This window comes from Salvelinus sp. IW2-2015, linkage group LG25 (genome assembly GCF_002910315.2).
Source record: "Salvelinus sp. IW2-2015 linkage group LG25, ASM291031v2, whole genome shotgun sequence".
Taxonomy (NCBI): domain Eukaryota; kingdom Metazoa; phylum Chordata; class Actinopteri; order Salmoniformes; family Salmonidae; genus Salvelinus; species Salvelinus sp. IW2-2015.
In genome coordinates this window covers 7,914,856-7,933,395 of record NC_036865.1, presented here as the reverse complement: position 1 = coordinate 7,933,395, position 18,540 = coordinate 7,914,856, and the positions used below count along the sequence as shown (strand labels likewise).

Here is an 18,540-nt window from a genome sequence, read left to right as displayed (position 1 = left end):
CTCATCCCTGCCCCCCTCTGCTGTAGTCACATCTCCATATCACAAGGCTTTGTGAGGAAGTTATGGGGGATGCACATTGCAGCCACTAGGGTATCAACCTTGCTTGGCAGTAGGTCGATTTTCTTGTACAGGATGCTCCATCTGGCCGCAAGGATCCCGAATGCCTTCTCCACTGTCATTTAAGCTCGACAGAGACGATAGTTAAAGATGTATTTCTCGTAGCTGATGTTGTGCCCGGCATATGGCCTAATCAGGGAGGGCTTTAGTGGGAAGGCAGCGTCCCCCAGCATTGTGTATGGTATCTTTCCCAAATCTTCACCCCCAAGCAGAAAGGCATCTTGGGGCACCTGCAGGGTTTATTGACACCATTGTCCTTCCAAATGGTGAGTTGGCATAGACTCCATCGTCGCTGTTTCTCCCAAAATCCCCCACCTGAATAGCTGTGAAGCAGTATTTGTCATCCACAAGGGCGAGTAGCACCACAGAGTTCATTTAGAATTAAAATAAAAAACGTCTCCCTGAGTTTGGTGGTTTGGTGATCATAATACTGTATGTTTTCCATCAACCGATCCCAACAATTGGGGAAGTCCCATTTTTCATTAAACTCTTGAGAAGTTTGTCTCTATGTTTCCTCAGTGGGTCGTGGCAGATGGGTCGCCAGCATCTTTCTCTCTATGGCCTCACAGGTCTTCATAATGCACTGCAACACTGTCTCGAATCCAAGACAATAGGTGAAGGCCTATTGTTTTGGATGCGATGTTCCTAGAATGACAAAATAAATGCTTTGTTTTTGGTAAACAAACAATTCTATTTTACTCTTCACAGAAGTTGAATTGTGCAAAACCAGATGGAAGTCCCTCCGTGACACTTTTGTAAGACACCTACGGAATGCCCAGCCCAGTGTTACTGGGGGAACCAATCAGAAAGAATGGAAATACATGAAAATATTATCATTCTTGATACCTTACGTCCAGCCAAGAAGGTAAGTTGTAATATACATTTGAATTGATTGCACTGAATTCTGAATCTCAAGGTCTTGCAGTCACCCAAGTCATAGACTGTTCTCTCTGCTACCGCACAGCAAGTGGTAAAGGAGCGCCAAGTCTAGGACCAAAAGGTTCCTTAACAACTTTTACCTCCAAGCCATAAGACTGCTGAACAATTAATCAAATGCCACCCAGACTATTTACATTGACTATGCATAGTACCTTTACAAATTACCTCAACTAACCTGTACCCCCGCACATTAATTCAATACCGCTACCGGCTGTATATAGCCTTGATATTGTTATGGAAATTTCTTGTGTTACTTTAAAAAAAGTTAATTTTGTAAATATTTTCTTAACTTATTTGTTGAACTGCATGGTTAGTTAAGGGCTTGTAAGTAAGCATTTCATGGTAAGGTATTTGGCTTATGTGACAAATAACATTTTATTTGATTTATTACATTTCTGAATTAGTGACTATCGGCCTATAGATTATGAATCCGTCTCTTATTACAGAGGAATGATGAAAACCAGTGTTAGACTGTATGGCCTAGATTTGAGAAATATGATTAATTGAGCCTGAGCTGAGGTTTTTAAAGTTTACTTAAACACATTTGACTTTTCATTTATATGTTGACCTATTTTCAGCTCAAGAGGCAACCTCAGCCTTGAAAATGCTGATTCGCCTCAGCCACAACCTGTGGAGCCCGATGACACTGAGGACGGCAAGGTGTCCCTGAGCCATGACCCTGTGCTTCAGATGCCTGTACAACAGTCAAGACCAACCACTAAAAGACACGGCTCAAGACTGGCAGCCAAGAATTAGAAAACAGAAGGTCAACCATCAAAATGTGGATGAAGAGCTACTTGCATTTGTCAGGAAGTCAATCCCTTCTGCTGCAACCTTGGAGGGTGAGTCATTTGTGCACAGCCTTGTGCCAGAGCTTTAGAAAATAGGAAGAACCAAGGGATATCTGAAAGTGCAACTACTATCATTGATTGTAAACTGGGATGACCAGCAAGCAACACCTCTGCCACCACCTCCACAATGGCTCTTTGATGCTCCGCATGGAAGAGCTGGACTGCTGCCTATGATGTACAGCCAGCCCAGGCATCAATACTCCTACTGACCAGGATCTAGGTCTCCAACACATAACTGGGATGACCAGCAGGCAATACCACTGCCACCACCACGGCCTGCAAGTACTCCGCACGGAAGAGGTGGACTGCAGCCAATCATGTACGATGAGCCGAGGGATCAATACTCACCAGAACCTAGGTCTCCAACATATAACTGGGATGACTGTACATTCAGTACATTCTCTCAAGAGACCTGGTACAGAGACTCCCAGTCACATCGATAAACCCTTCCTAAAAGGCAGATCCCAACCCTGCCGCACACTTAGGCCTATGTTCTGTTTTAGAGTTTTAAAAAGGGAAAGGTTTTTGTTTGCATTATTTGCACTTCTTTGTTGTTCCTTTTTATTTTATCGKTTTTTTGCTATTCAGTGGATATTGTAATTGGAACACAGTCTTCCTTACTTTGAGTATAATGAAAATACACTTTAGCACCTGGTGATCTTGCTGCTCCCTTAATGTAATGAAACACAGGCGTACATCTGTGGAGCATCATGATCACCAGTGTGCTGGAGTTTCTTTACACTATAGTATACTGCTTTTCTCCATGCGTCTGCTTACACAATACAACTTTTTCCAATAACTAACCTTAGAGTGACAGCTAGTCTTTGCTTAGGCTCTATTAGGGTCCTGTAGTTGGTCGTCTGCTTGGTGTGGTCTGGGCCAACAACAGACAGAAGAGTCTCCATCTCTTCTGCACTCATCCGGAAGTATCGGTGATGTCGGGCAGGGTCCAAGAGCAGCTCCTGGACAAGGTGGTAGTATGCTCCCTGCCCCATGCTCCCTTCTCAGCACATTTATGGGATGCACCCATAACCACCTCCTCCTTCCCTGTCTGAGTCTCAATAATACAAGTGCAACCAACTTCTGTTTTAGCAGGTGGCGTCTGTTACTCCATGCTGCTTAGAAAAGCATACAAAGTATTGTTTATTTTTTTACTTCTTTGGGTGAGTATAATATTAGTTTATATCTCATACCAGAGTGGTTTGGTTGTAAGGTGAAAGAGATGGGATAATTATAGTACTCAGCCTGTCTTCATGTATACTATAGGAGCATGGGAGTCAGTGACAGGAAAGTGCCTAGATGTGTAAAACTATAATTTCCATTTATTAAAATATACTCCTGTCCTGGCAATAATATCACTATTGTACAATATGCAATCATGTACTTACCCATGTTACCACTCCTCAATCGCAGTGAAATCAGAAGAATCAGAATACATTTCAACAGGGTCACTGAAAAATGCAGGCAAGAAAAGGCTCTATCAACATCGTCCCGCCCCCAAAGTAATATCATTGGTTCAGAGTTCGTTTTGATATTTCAACCTGCGTGTCCTGATCGTAGGCCGTCATTGTAAATAAGAATTTGTTCTTAACTGACTTGTCTAGTTAAATAAAGGTTAAAAGTCAACATGCGCACGATCGCCAGCATGTAAGACCCTCAAACTTTTAGAGCTGCACCATTGAGCGCATCCTGTCGGGCTGTATCACCGCCTGGTACGGAAACTGCACCGCCCACAACCGCAGGGCTCTCCAGAGGGTGGTGCGGTCTGCCCAATGCATCACCGGGGGCAAACTACCTGCCCTCCAGGACACCTACAGCACCCGATGTCACAGGATGGCCAAAAAGATCATCAAAGACAACAACCACCCGAGCCATGGCCTGTTCACCCCCCTTATCATCCAGAAGGTGAGGTCAGTACAGGTGCATCAAAGCTGGGACCGGGAGACTGAAAAACAGCTTCCATCTCAAGGCCATTAGACTGTTAAATAGCCATCACTAGCACCTGGCCACTCAACCCTGTACCTTATAGGCTGCTGCCCTATGTACAAAGACATGGAATCACTGGTCACTTCTATAATGTTTACATACTGTTCTACTCATTTCATCTGTATATACTGTATTCCAGTCAATGCCACTCCGACATTGCTCATCCTAATATTTTATATATCTCTTAATTCCATTTTTTTAACTTTTAGATTGTGTGTATCGTTCAACACTACTGCACTGTTGGAGCTAGGAACACAAGCATTTCGCTACACCCGCAATAACATCTGCTAAATAAATGTATGCACCCAAAAAAAGTGATTTGAAGACAATATTAAATTGAGAATAGTCTGATGGGTGATAATATTATCACTTGATGAGAGAACAGTTTGTGCAGGCTGAGGCAAGGAATAGAGCGCAAGCTCAAATKAAACTTTTACGCTCAACTTTGTCTTTATCTGCGCACTCGCTCTGGAATGGGAAAAACATMTTTTAKATTTTATTCAGCTAAATTCAATTATATTCTTCTTACGATAAAATAATATAAATAATTACACTTGTCTGTTAATGAACAAGACTACAGCCTATGGTATGTCACATAGCCAGAAAACATATAGTAATAGGCCAACTCGTATTCTGTTAATCTGAAATACATTTTCTTCATATCATGTTTCTTTAGACCTACTTAAAATAATGCAAGACAATAGCCGGCTGACAAAGGTCAGCCATACAGGAATTGTTACACCCACATCAATGATCAAGGACATCAACTGCAAATCTGTGCAATATCATCAGACAAAATGAGTGACAACCAAATAGACTAACGGAATGTTCAATGACCAAAAAATACACTATACGTAATTTAAACAATCAACACTTTATCTCATATCATACAAAGAGCGCCTATGTAAACGGTTAGTGAGTTTAGACTTTCATCTTACCAGGAGCACAACTACATTCTGAAATGGCATTGTTGTCCCTCCCAGTTTTATCATTGGAATGTGATACAAAACGAGGCAGCGGTGTGATTTTGGTCCATGTGGACGCCTCCGAGCAGTCGGGTAGGCTGTTTGGAGTGTTTATCCGACTGGATAAAAAATATATATACAGTACCAGTCAAATGTTTGGACACACCTACTCATTCAAGGGTTTTTCTTCATTTTTACTATTTTCTACATTGTAGAATAATAGTGAAGACACCAAAACTATGAAATAACACATGGAATCATGTAGTAAAAAAGTGTTAAACAAATTAAAACATATTTTATATTTGAGATTCTTCAAAGTAGCCACCATTTGCCTTAATGACAGCTTTGCACACTCTTGGCATTCTCTCAACCAGCTTCACCTGGAATGCTTTTCCAACAGTCTTGAAGGAGTTCCCACATATGCTGAGCACTTGCTAGCTGCTTTTCCTTCACTCTGCGGTCCAACTCATCCCAAACTATCTCAATTGGGTTGAGGTCGGGTGATGGTGGAGGCCAGGTCATCTGATGCAGCACTCCATCAATCTCCTTCTTGGTAAAATAGCCCTTAGACAGCCTGGAGGTGTGTTGGGTCATTGTCCTGTTGAAAAACAAATGATAGTGGGACTAAGTGCAAACCAGATGGGATGGCGTATCGCTGCAGAATGCTGTGGTAGCCATGCTGGTTAAGTGTACTTTGAATTCTAAATAAATCACAGTGTCACCAGCAAAGCACCCCAAACCATCACAACTGCTCCTCCATGCTTCACGGTGAGAACCACACATGCGGAGACAATCCACTCACCTACTCGGCGTCTCACAAAGACAAGGCAGTTGGAAACAAAAATCTCAAATGTGGAGTCATCAGACAGATTTCCACCGGTCTAATGTCCATCGCTCGTGTTTCTTCACCCAAGCAAGTCTTCTTATTATTGGTGTCCTTTAGTAGTGGTTTCTGTGCAGCAATTCAACAATGAAGGCCTGATTCACACAGTCTCCTCTGAACAGTTGATGTTGAGATGTGTCTGTTACTTGAATTCTGAAGTATTTATTTGGGCTGCAATTTCTGAGGCTTGTAACTCTAATGAACATATCCTCTGCAGCAGAGGTAATTCTGGGTCTTCCTTTCCTGTGGCGAGAGCCTGTTTCATCATAGCGCTTCATGGTTTTTGGGACTGCACTTGAAGAAACTTTCAAAGTTCTTCACATGTTCCGTATTGACTGACCTTCAGATCTTAAAGTAACGATGGACTGTTGTTTCTCTTTGCTTATTTGAGCTGTTCTTGCCATAATATGGACTTATATGGACCAAATAGGGATTTCTTCTGTATACCAACCCTACCTTGTCACAACACACCTGATTGGCTCAAAAGTATTAAAAAGGAAAGAAATTCCACAAATTAACAAGGCGCACCTGTTAATTGAAATGCATTCCAGGTGACTACCTCATGAAGCTGGTTGAGAGAATGACAAGTGTGTGCAAAGCAAAGGGTGAAGAATCTCAAATATATTTTGATTTGTTTCACTCTTTGTTGGTTACTACATGGTTCCATATGTGTTATTTCATAGTTTTGATGTCTTCACTATTATTCTACAACGTAGAAAATAGTAAAAATAAAGAAAAACCCTTGAATGAGTAGGTGTGTCCAATCTTTTGACTGGTACTGTATATATAAAGTAATTATGTCCCCCCCCCCCCCACACTTCTAAAACCACATTTGTGCTCCTGCATCTTACTCCAAAACAAAAGATGATTGAATAGTTAAATGAATAGTGTCTAATACAAATAATAAGCAGAATGTCAGAGCTGGGCTGGAACAGAAACCTGCACACCCATTAGCTAGATCTCTAGGAGCAAGGTTCGCTATGCATGTTCTAGTTCCATCCATTGTTACTTTTAACATAGACTTGGTTGTAGGACTACAAAAATTAATAGTAAACCAGTAGCATATACAGTACCTTCGGAAAGTATTCAGACCCCTTGACTTTTTCCACATTTTGTTACGTTACAGCCATATTCTAAAACTGATTTTCCCCCTCAACAATCTACACAGAATACACCATAATAATTTTTACTAATTTATAAAAAATAAAAAAATAAAAATATCACATTTACATAAGTATTCAGACACTTTACTCAGTACTTTTTTAAAGCACTTTTGGGAGCAATTACAGCATCGATTCTTCTTGGGTATGACACTCCAAGCTTGGCACACCTGTATTTGGGGAGTTTCTCCCATTCTTCTCTGCAGATCCTCTCAAGCTTTGCCAGGTTGGATTGGGAGCGTTGCTGCACAGCAATGTTCAGGTCTCTCGAGACGTTCGATCGGGTTCAAGTCCAGGTTCTGGCTGGGCCACTCAGAGGACATTCAGAGACTTGTCCCGAAGCCACTCCTGCGTTGTCTTGGCTGTGTGCTTACGGTCGTTGTCCTGGAAGGTGAACCTTCGCCCCAATCTGAGGTCCTGAGCACTCTAGAGCAAGTTATCAAGGATCTCTCTGTACATTGCTCCATTCATCTTTTCCTCGATCCTGACTAGTCTCCCAGTCCGTGCCTCTGAAAAACATCCCAACAACATCCCAATGATGCTGCTAACAAAAAGTTGTTAAAAAAGGTCTATATACTATACTTTCTACGATTCAAATCATTGGAGATGGGCAAGGACAGATAGATTAGCATGGTGGTGGTCTTAAATTAGGACTGTAGCACTGACAGTCAGGGCAATGGCTTCTTGGTATGAGCCTTTCTCACGGTAATAGACACCAATGTGAGCAAAAGGGCCATCTCTAAAATGCTAATGGTTGGTGCAGTCCAAAGAATTATGGTCCCGCTAGCTATATTTCATTGTTGAATATTAAATTATGAACACCTGCTATTTAGGCTAATTTCAGAGTAAAAAAATCTGCACAGTAAAAGGTCAACGCTTTCGGAAACTGGGAGTATTTACTTTGGGCCCAACCCGGAGGATGAACTGGCATAATCGCAGGAACAGACTGTGTTGCCTGCTTCCAGATTCCACAGTTTCGGTGGTAGGAGAGGCACCGTGGCCAGCATTGCCTGGAAGAGAGGCACCTGATGTAGTGACAATGTTGGCTGAACGGTTGTCATCTCTGACCACCAGCTGCACAGCACACCTTCTTATCTTGCCCCCTAAAGAGGCCTTTAAAGGGAGGGCCTGCCCATCCTTTGGTAAGGTTTGATATTGATTTCCTCACTGCAAAGTCTTGGGGAGTAGGGAGTGTGCAGCAGCTGATTGATGTGGAAAGAGTCAAAAGGAAAGGAGGATGCTAGGAAGCATGGAGGCTAAAGATTAAGAAAACACCTGCCCTAAAAGAGATCCACACCTCAAAGAAACACTGAATCACTGGGAAGGTTGTAACTTTTTTCTCTTCACACATTCAGTGTTCAGTGACCAGAAAGCAGATAATATACTGAACAAAAATAAAAACACAAGAAGTAGTGTTGGTCCCATGTTTTTTTTTTTGCATATGCACAAATTGGTTTTACGTCCCTGTTAGTGAGCATTTCTCCTTTGCCAAGATAATCCAACCACCTGACAGGTGTGGCATATCAAGAAGCTGATTCAATTGCATGATCATTACACAGTTGCACCTTATGCTGGTGACAAAAGGCCACTCTAAAATGTACAGTTTTGTCACACAACACAATGCTACAGATATCTCAAGTTTTGAGGGAGGGTGCAATTGGCATGCTGGCTGCAGGAATGTCCACCAGAACTTTTGCCAGAGAATTGAATGTTAATTTCCCAAACATAAGCCGTGTTCTTGGGGACCTTCAATGCTGCAGAAATGCTTAGGTAGCCTTCCCCAGATCTGTGCCTCGACACAATCCTGTCTTGGAGCTCCACGGACAATTTCTTCGACCTCATGACCCACATGTTTTTAAAAATCTTTGCAAATGTATTGAAAATGAAACACATACATATCTAATTTACATAAGTTTCGCACCCCTAAGTCAATACATGTTAGAATCATCTTTGCCATTGATTACAGCTGTAAGTCTTTCTGGGTCAAATGGGTATTGCCATAGATTTTCAAGCAGATTGAAGTCAAAACTGTAACTCGGTCACTCAGGAACAATCAGTCTTCTTGGTAAGCAACTACAGTGTAGATTTGAACTTGTGTTTTAGGTTATTGTCYTACTGAAAGGTGAATTAATCTCTCAGTGTCTAGTGGAAAGCAAACTGAACCAGGTTTTCCTCTAGGATTTTGGCTGTGCTTAGCTCCATTTAGTTTATTATTTTTTATCCTGAAAAATTCCAATCCATAATGATTACAACCATACTCATAACATGATGCAGCCACCACTATGCTTGAAAATATGGAGAGTGGTACTCAATGTGTTGTATTGGATTTTCCCCAAACAAAACACTTTGTATTCAGGACAAAAAGTTAAATTGCTTTGCCACATTTTTTAGCAGTTTCACTTTAGTGCTTTGTTGCAAACAGGATGCATGTTTTGGAATATTTTTTATTCTGTACAGGGTTCCTTCTTTTCACTCTGTCAATGAGGTTAGTATTGTAGAGTAACTGCAATGTTGTTGATCCATCCTCACTTTTCTATCACAGCCATTAAACTCTGTAACTGTTTTAAAGTCACCATTGGCCTCATGGTGAAATCCCCGAGCGGTTTCCTTCCTCTCCGGCAACTGAGTTAGCAATAGAGTATCTTTGTAGTGATTGGGTGTATTGATACACCATCCAACCTGTAATTAATAACTGCACCATGCTCAAACGGATATTCAATGTCTGCTTTTTACTTTTTTACCCWTCTACCAATAGGTGTCCTTTTTGCGAGGCATTGGTCTTTGTGGTTGAATTTCACTGCTTGACTGAGGAACCTTACAGATAATTGTACAGTTGAAGTCGGAGGTTTACATACACCTTAGCCAAATACATTTACACTCAGTTTTTCAAAATTCCTGACATTTAATCCTAGTAAAATTCCCTGTCTTAGGTCAGTTAGGATCACCACTTTATTTTAAGAATGTGAAATGTCAGAATAATAGTAGAGAGAGTGATTTATTTCAGCTTTTATTTCTTTCATCACATTCCCAGTGGGTCAGAAGTTTACATACACTCAATTGTTATTTGGAAGCATTGCCTTTAAATTGTTTAACTTGGGTCAAATGTTTTGGGTAGCCTTCCACAAGCTTCCCACAATAAGTTGGGTGAATTATGGCCCATTCCTCCTGACAGAGCTGGTGTAACTGAGTCAGGTTTGTAGGCCTCCTTGCTCGCACATGCTTTTTCAGTTCTGCCCACACATTCTCTATAGGATTGAGGTCAGGGCTTTGTGATGGCCACGCCAATACCTTGACTTTGTTGTCCTTAAGCCATTTTGCCACAACTTTGGAAGTATGCTTGGGGTCTGGGTTTATTTGGAAGACCCATTCGCGACCAAGCTTTAACTTCCTGACTGATGTCTTGAGATGTTGCTTCAATATATCCACATAGTTTTCCTCAATCATGATGTCATCTATTTTGTGAAGTGCACCATTCCCTCCTGCAGCAAAGCACCCCCACAACATGAAATGATAATGGACCTACATTCATACAGTTTCTTGACTGTGTCCAGCTCATTAATAGTCACTGAAATGAAAGCTAGAAGGTCAGGGAGCATCAAAAATTCCCAAAAGTATGGATAGAAGACATTTTTGGGCAAATTTTGACAGTGAGGAAATATAGAAAATGTTCAATGTGGCTCTCCGGACCACATTGAAGACGGAATGTGCCCCCCGGGGCAAAATGAGTTTGGCACCATTGCCTTAGAGCTTTGAGTAGGCCTATGCTTAATGAGGAGATTCTCACCAGCAAATACAAAATAACGATTGTCGGCTTGTCAGAATTGTGATTGGGAGCATCCACTTATGTAATCTCAAAGCATTCGCTAGTTGTTGCTAGCGTAATCGTCTCCTCCACTATCTACCCCAATCCCACACTCCATCCCTCTGACTCACTCTCTCCCTGTCAGGGTATTTGGAATCTCTCTGCAATTCTAATGGAGTATAAATTCTTAATTGGACCTGAAAAGGTGACGGATACAGCATATGACTGACAATTCAAAGGGAATCTGCTACAGACGGGAGCTGGTGCCAAGCGTACGCCGCAAAATTAATAATAAGGGGTTTATCCGACAACGAAGTAGAGCCTGTCACTGAAAAAGGCAGGCAAAGATTTGATACAGCCTATTGGCATGAATAACTACATATTACAAACCCAAAATGATTAATCATGTCCAAACCAGGCATTTAAAGAAAATAACTGGTTTTCAGAATAGTAGGCCTATCCTGTACTGTGTATCAAAAGAAAACATCAGAAACACGTTCTGAGTTTTCAAAATATCAAAAACCCACATTAGTCACAGGTGTCAGTTTACCCCTCTCTGCATTACTAACTTACTGTAGACAGATTTATTCTTTGATTTTGACATTAAGAACTATTGGAGCCCACGACCCCAAAAAAGAAAAGATTCCTGTCTGTTACAGGAGCACACTGCGCCTCAGTTTTTACAATCAACAACATTTTCAGATGACCAGCTCTTGAAATACCTGTTTTATGGACCAATGAATAGTTTACATCCCATAACAGAGCTTTGTACTGACACATTTATGAGGTCGCTCAAAGAAGAAGAGAGGAAACGACAATAGACAGCTCCAAATGGATAAGCCTCCAAACTGGTCAACATGGGAAACGAGGCAGAAACCACTTCGGGCCCTTATCTAACAAACACCTTACCACCACACACATAATCTGATATGAAATCATAACAATCCCTTAAATGACATTAATGTACCTGGGTCTTGGATGCCATGCAATACGTTACCTGAAAAGCAGCCATTTTCTGCTGCTAAAGGGCTTAGGCTAACGGTCTTTGAGGCAGGTGAATTGCACAGCTGAGGTAGTAATATTTGTTGTTCTAAAATGCTATTTTATATAATTTGACTTGACTGATATGGGTCTCACCGTGTACCCGGCTACCAATCCCATTCCTCAGCCTCCTGAATTCATTTCTCCCAGCCCCCTCTGGCTCATTACCATGTTAGCAGCTACCAGCACATACATGTATTAAATGCTTATTAGCTGAAGTATTACTTTWAAAAAAATGCTCTTTCATGTCGTGCTTGGCTTCAAAGTGTGGTAATGAAAAGTGGATCTCCAAGGTTGGCTCGGGATGTTTACCTTTTAAAGAACCCTTATCCCCTTGGTTCTGCTATAGTTAGAAGCCCTATCAATTGTTGTCACAGCCCAGAACTCCAGGGAGCCCTCGGCACGGTGAAGAAAAAAGGGTTGGCTATTCAATTTAGTGTAGTCAGGAAGCATAGGATTTATTTTTCTAGGTCAGCTAAGTGCCAAGTGACTTTTTTTTAAGGACACATGGGGAAACATGAACAATGTGAACAGCATCAGGCACCTGTCTTAAGAGATTAAAAATAAGAATTTCCTCATAGCAACCACACTGACTATTAAACTATATGTTCCTTTTTCTGGGGAAAGTGTTCATATCTATCAACATCTCAGACTGGGGTTTCGGGCTACGTGTTGCGTGAGAGGGAGGGGTTTGGTTTTGTCAGTATAATAGTCTAGTGCTTGACATACTGTATGCAAACAGACTACAGTGATTGAAACAGTGAGTGATGCAAGCATGGAATAATATGCKTCAAGACCCACACACACACACAAAATCAGACAAAGTGGGCTATAGCTGTCTGTTTTGTCAAAAGGCAGCGATGAGCAAGGCAAATATGTTTCCAGGCTCTGATGGACTTGTCAGCCACAGAGAGAAGAAGAAATATTCCCCTTTATTTAATTCATTCCCCTCGCCGCCGTCTTCCCTTATATCATTAGTGACAGGCAGGAGGAAATTCAAGTGTTTACCAAGTTTACACGACGCGCTATTAAGGCTGCCATTGTCATTAATAACAACAGAGAGAGAGACTGGCCTCCATTTGACTGTTTGAGCTTGGCCTCAAAGTGAGATAGTAGAGCTTTACAGGAACTGTCGCCCTCCTAGTGCTGGGGATGGATGAACGAGCTTTGTCATCTAACTAGTTTCTTCACACTGTCCTGTGGTTGTATGGAGGTCCCCACAACATCCTGCCTGCATAAATGACACATTTCGTCTCACACAACTGATGCACGCTTTAGCTGGGATATTTGGAATTAGTTGAAAAAAAGATCATGTGACTTATTTCTATGTAGTCATTCAAACAGTTCCTTACAATACTGGAGTAGGATTTTTCTAACAGTGGTAGGAAAAGCACAGGTGAGAACAGAGAAATGGGCAGTAGTCGACTAAAGAGCTGCAAGCTAGGATGGATACAACAGGAGGTTGGTGGCACCTTAACTGGGGAGAATGGGATAGTGGTAATGACTGGAGGGGTATCAGTGGAATTGGTATAAAATACATCATACACATGGTTTCCAGGTGTTTGATGCCATTCCATCTACTCCTTTCTGGACATTATTATGTTGGATACTGACCTGCACTGAGATGGTCTTTGACTGTGAGGAAACAAAGGATGATAAAACAAACGCTGGAAGCAGGATGGTGAATATAGAAAAATGCGCAGCTGTACTTTTGTACTCGAGGTGAGCCAGAAATGTAGCAGAGAAGGAGTATTTTGGGGCTAATAGGTTGCCTAAGGCCAAACTGTTACCGTGCCCATCTTTCCACGGCTCCACACTGCAATCCCAGGCAATCTGCAGCCTGAGCACCTGCGGTACAGATGTAGAGTAATATCTTAATTTGAGCTAGTTTGCTACAGCAGGAAAATAATCTTGCACAAACAGGAAATGTAAATTATGTGGATAATAATTAATTGACGTTTTTGATACATTTTTCATAAGGGAAAATCAAGTCTGAAATTTCAGAGTGGAAATTAAAAACTTCAGAAGCATTTATAAACTCCCAAATACCCCACRAGTTTTAAATGTTCTGCATTGCAGGAAAGTTCTCCTGCAAACAGGGTAATCAAATTAAGATCCTACATCTGTATGAGGCAAGCCTTCATAAATCAACCAGTGGAAGCCTTTCCAGTCAGTCTCTATAAGCAGGATCAGTTCCTTTTAGCATGTATCAGAGACTGCATCTGAAATGGGTCACATTAACCTATATAGTGCACTAGTTTTGACCAGTTTTGATCAAAAATAGTCTACTCAAAAGTAGTGCTCTGTACAGGGAATACGGTGTTATTTTGGATGCAGCCATATCATGCTGTTCTGCCTAACTATAGATCCGCTCACAAAGATCTGTCAGTGATCACCAGAGGTGGGATCAAGTCGCTATTATTCRAGTCACAAGCACTCATGCACTCAGTCACAAGCACTCAGTCACAAGCACTCCCCACTCATGCTGATTGAGAGTCTGTCTATGAAGTACCAAGGTCTGAGTCTCAAGTCAAGTCCCAAGTAGAATGGGTCGATTCTCGAGTAAAGCCCAAGTCATGCAATCTAAGAGCAAGTAAAATAGTAAAATAAAATAAAGTAAAATTAAATTAAACTTGTTCAATTTAGTGTTGCGACCCGAAACGTCTGTACTTTTTAGATACTAGAACATGAAAAACATTTGGTTATTAGAATTTTTGTTACTTTCGGTACTTCTGTCAAATGTGTCTCATGTCGTCTACTGATTGAGAGTCTGTCTATCGGCGGCGCAGCCGATGTCACCTTATAGCGAGAGGACACCGTGCCTGCACCATGCCTGCTCCACTTACTCATAGCTCTAGCCTGTCCTGAGGAATTACTGCACTCACTGGGAGTCTGGGCTGCATCATATTAACTCCCCACTCATGCTGCACAGAACACACTTGAATAATGCAACGTGTAGAAACAAAACATTGTCCATTACAGGCTATAACACTTTACAATGCAAGATTGAATATATCGGTAGCTAGCTTCCATCTTTGTAGGCTAACTTTCCTTGCTAGCTAACAGCTGATGCTTACATCAATTCACTACACTAGTACTTTGTTATAATATGCAAACAATAACGCAAAATATGCTGATTTCAAAGCTGACTGTCACCAAAAACCATAGCTACAGTCATTGCCAAAAACGTTATTCCTTCACGTCGTCTCCCTCATGTCTCTCACCTGTTACATTAGGTGACGTACCTCCAGTCTCTCTCACTGTGTGTGAATGATGTTATTAGGTGTTTTATAAAAGAAGAGATTTCTTCTATGCAAATGTTGTTGATCAATACAATAAAATAAGTCCCAAACGGAAGGGAAACAGTTTTTCATCTGTAGCCCCTGACATCAGCCAAAACAAGCTTAATAACTCAATGCATGCACACACTCCTATTGAATATGCATTGACCTGTATTGTGGATAGGCCTTGGCTACATCTTGATTTACCCAGTTTATCAGAGATTTACCATTAAAATACATGATTACCATTGTGATGTTGTGTAGTTAGATTGTTTTTACCAAAGTCAAATTTATTGTATGATAGTATAATTAATTAATTAATGCATACATGGCAGTAACTGAAAAATATAATGATATTGAATTCAAACAATCTGGCTGGATCAAGTGCCATTCTGTGACTTTGGCTAAAATGCCTTCTTTGTTTGCCTTGCTATCGTTTTGGTATAGTTTTGTTATGGAGTATCGTGATGGTATCAAGTATCATGATACTAAACCTGGTCTCGGTATCAAAGTAAAAAATATGGTATCGTGACAACACTAGTTCAACAACAAATCTTCGTCTATTTATTGATGCTACCTGACAACCCTTTTCATTATTTTGTCTCCAACACATTGTGATTATGTAATAATATATTTTAACAACAAATTCTAAATGAAAGCTTCATAAGTAAATTATACATTTCAAGCAATTTTGACATACCAAAAGACCAGTAGGGCTATGCTAGTAATTGTTGCTTGATGCCCCATTGTTGGCGAGCTTGCAAAGTAAACAGTTAATATTCTTGATCACCAAACAATTTTTGGAGCTGCATATTTATGGCAATCCTCTCTCCCTACAATTTGACGTTTGCACTGGACCCGATCCTATAGCTGTACAGAAAATCAACAATCTGTTCGCTAGCTCACCCGACCTGTGTTGATTGACAGTTTGCTGGTTCAATCAGAGGGCTGAGTGTGCGTTTCCATAGCCAATCTATTGCATGTTTTTTTTTTTTGCATGTGCGATGCTGTGGCATCTGTCTCTGGCTGAATGTAGAGTAAACCACGGAGACTCTGTGCCACAAAATGAGTGACAAAATGTAACAAAGTCATCAGTCAAGTCAAAGTCGAGTCCCGAGTCTTGAGGCTCCAACTCCACGTCAAGTCTCAAGTTATTTGATATTATACAGGGGGAGAGGCAATTCATCCATGGCCTGTATGTGGGCTATTCCCCCTTGCCCAAGGAGAAGGATGTCAGTCTCCATCGCGACCGGGGAAAATAAACATGTGGTGTGCGTGTGGAGAAGACAGCCGGAGTGGACAGGCACAAGAACCTGTATCAGCACCTGAGGTTTTTTAGAAAGCCGGTGGAGAGGTGGTCTCAGCAGGGGTCCGCAGCTCCAAACAGCTCTCCCACTGAGAGCCTCTTTTAAATTTCCCGCAGGCAAGCTCCCGCTCCCAGCACCGCCCGACTCACCCCCCCAAATAGGAAAAGAAGGCTCCCCATGCATGCCTGTCTAACACAAATACACAAAAACACCAGGGACATCTTTGTATTAACACAGAGGCAAAGACCTATGTACGCTGCTAAACGCAAACACCTCATGAAGCACAAACACACATAGAAACAAACGGTCAGCACAGACTCCTGTGTGACAGTCCCCTATTGGTAGGAAGACCACGCTGCTCTTTAACAGCATGCATACCAAGTGCAGCTACATCACACAGCTACATATAGACAAGATGGCCCCCTTAAAACTGTATCTGTAAGTCTGAGTCAGTGAGTTACTGCTGTCTGTCTGTCAGTAGACATCATGATAAACCTGCAGGTGTGTTGCTATCTATCATCTCCACCCTCCCTCTGGCACAACCAACACATACCTATACTTAGACCTTGAGCTACAAGGAAGTGTTTACAATTGAGCCTGCATTCCAAGCAATGAGAATACAGAGAATACAGCGCACACACACACACACACAGATATAGATACACAGACACACACGCTCAAAATATGGCATAAGCAGAGACATGAGGTGTCAGGTGAAAGAGGATCAATGACATATGACAGGCAAACACAACAGGTACAGGAATGATGGTTTATGGGTAAACTACTAAACAGCAAAGTTTACTACAGAGCAGACCTGGGTTCAAATACAGGCAGGTCCATAATTATTGACACCATTGATAAAGATGAGCAAATAAAATACTTTATAAAATAAATAATACAAAATACTGAGCTATATTGTATGCTAAAAAGAATTGGGAAATAATATTATTTTATACTAATACAATTGCTCAGGAAACAATAGTTTGTTTAACAAGTAATAACGGAAATCTAAAAGATACGGGTCAAAATGATTGGCACCCCTGTTTTTAGAACTCCTAGTACCCTCCCCTTGCGAGGAACACGACACTAAGCCTTTTTCTCAAATGTTTTATGAGATTGGAGAACAAGTTGGAAGGGATCTTAGACCATTCCTCCATACAGAATCTTTCCTGATCCTTGATATCATTGTCTGCTCTAATGGACTGCCCTCTTCAATTCAAACCACAGGTTTCAATGGGGTTCAAGTCCGGAGACTGAGATGGCCATTGCAAAATGTTGATTTTGTGGTCAATAAAGCAGTTATTTTTTTATTAGTGATTGGGAATATTGTCACAAGTGTCAGCCTCCTGGCAGTAGGCAACCAGGTTTTTGAAGGCTAAGCCAATTTACCAGACGCGGGATAGAGTTTACAAGCCTAACATGCAAGGTTACCTGAAGGCCAATTTCTTGGCCACATCTACAGTGCCTTCGGAAAATACTCAGACCCTTTACTCAGTACTTTCTTGAAGCACCTTTGGAAGCGATTACTGCCTCGAGTCTTATTGGGTATGACGCTAAAAGCTTGGCACACCTGTATTTGCAATCTTCTCTGCAGATCCTCTCAAGCTCTGCCAGGTTGAATGTGGAGCGTTGCTGCACAGCTATTTTCAGGTCTCTCCAGAGATGTTTGATCGGGTTCAAGTCCGGACTCTGGCTGGGACACTCAGAGACATTCAGAGACTTGTTCTGAAGCCACTCCTGCGTTGTCTTGGCTGTGTGCTTAAGTTCGTTGTCCTGTTGGAAGGTGAACCTTCACCCCAGTCTGAGGTCCTGAGCATGTTTTCGTCAAGGATCTCTCTGTACTTTGCTCCGTTCAGCTTTGCCTCGATCCTGACTAGTCTCCCAGTCTCTGCCGCTGAACAACATCCCCACAGCATGATGCTGCCACCACGCTTCACCGTATTAATGGTGCCAGGTTTCCTCTAGACGTGAAGCTTGGCATTCAGGCCAAAGAGTTCAATCTTGGTGTCATCAGTCCAGAGAATCTTGTTTATCATGGTCTGAGAGTCTTAAGGTGCCTTTTGGCAAACTCCAAGTGGGCTATCATGTGCCTTTTACTGAGGAGTGGCTTCCGTCTGGTCACTCTACCATAAAATGTCTGATTGGTGGAGTGCTACAGAGATGGTTGTTCTTCTGGAAGGCTCTCCCATCTCCACAGAGGAACTCTGG

General features: G+C 41.7%; 1 protein-coding gene and 1 long non-coding RNA gene across 2 annotated transcripts in view; one reads left to right on the top strand and one right to left on the bottom strand.

Annotated features, from left to right (window-relative positions):
- Nucleotides 1–3,385, top strand: part of LOC139022997 (uncharacterized) — a 33,370-nt gene extending 29,985 nt beyond the window's left edge. Inside the window, exons 2-3 of the long non-coding RNA XR_011474059.1 lie at nt 826–982; nt 1,635–3,385. This is a non-coding gene — a long non-coding RNA (uncharacterized lncRNA). The remainder of the gene's footprint in view (nt 1–825; nt 983–1,634) is intronic.
- The window catches only part of LOC111952041 (serine/threonine-protein kinase 32C), a 155,738-nt gene that overhangs the window by 72,626 nt on the left and 64,572 nt on the right, over nt 1–18,540 (bottom strand). The window lies entirely within an intron of this gene.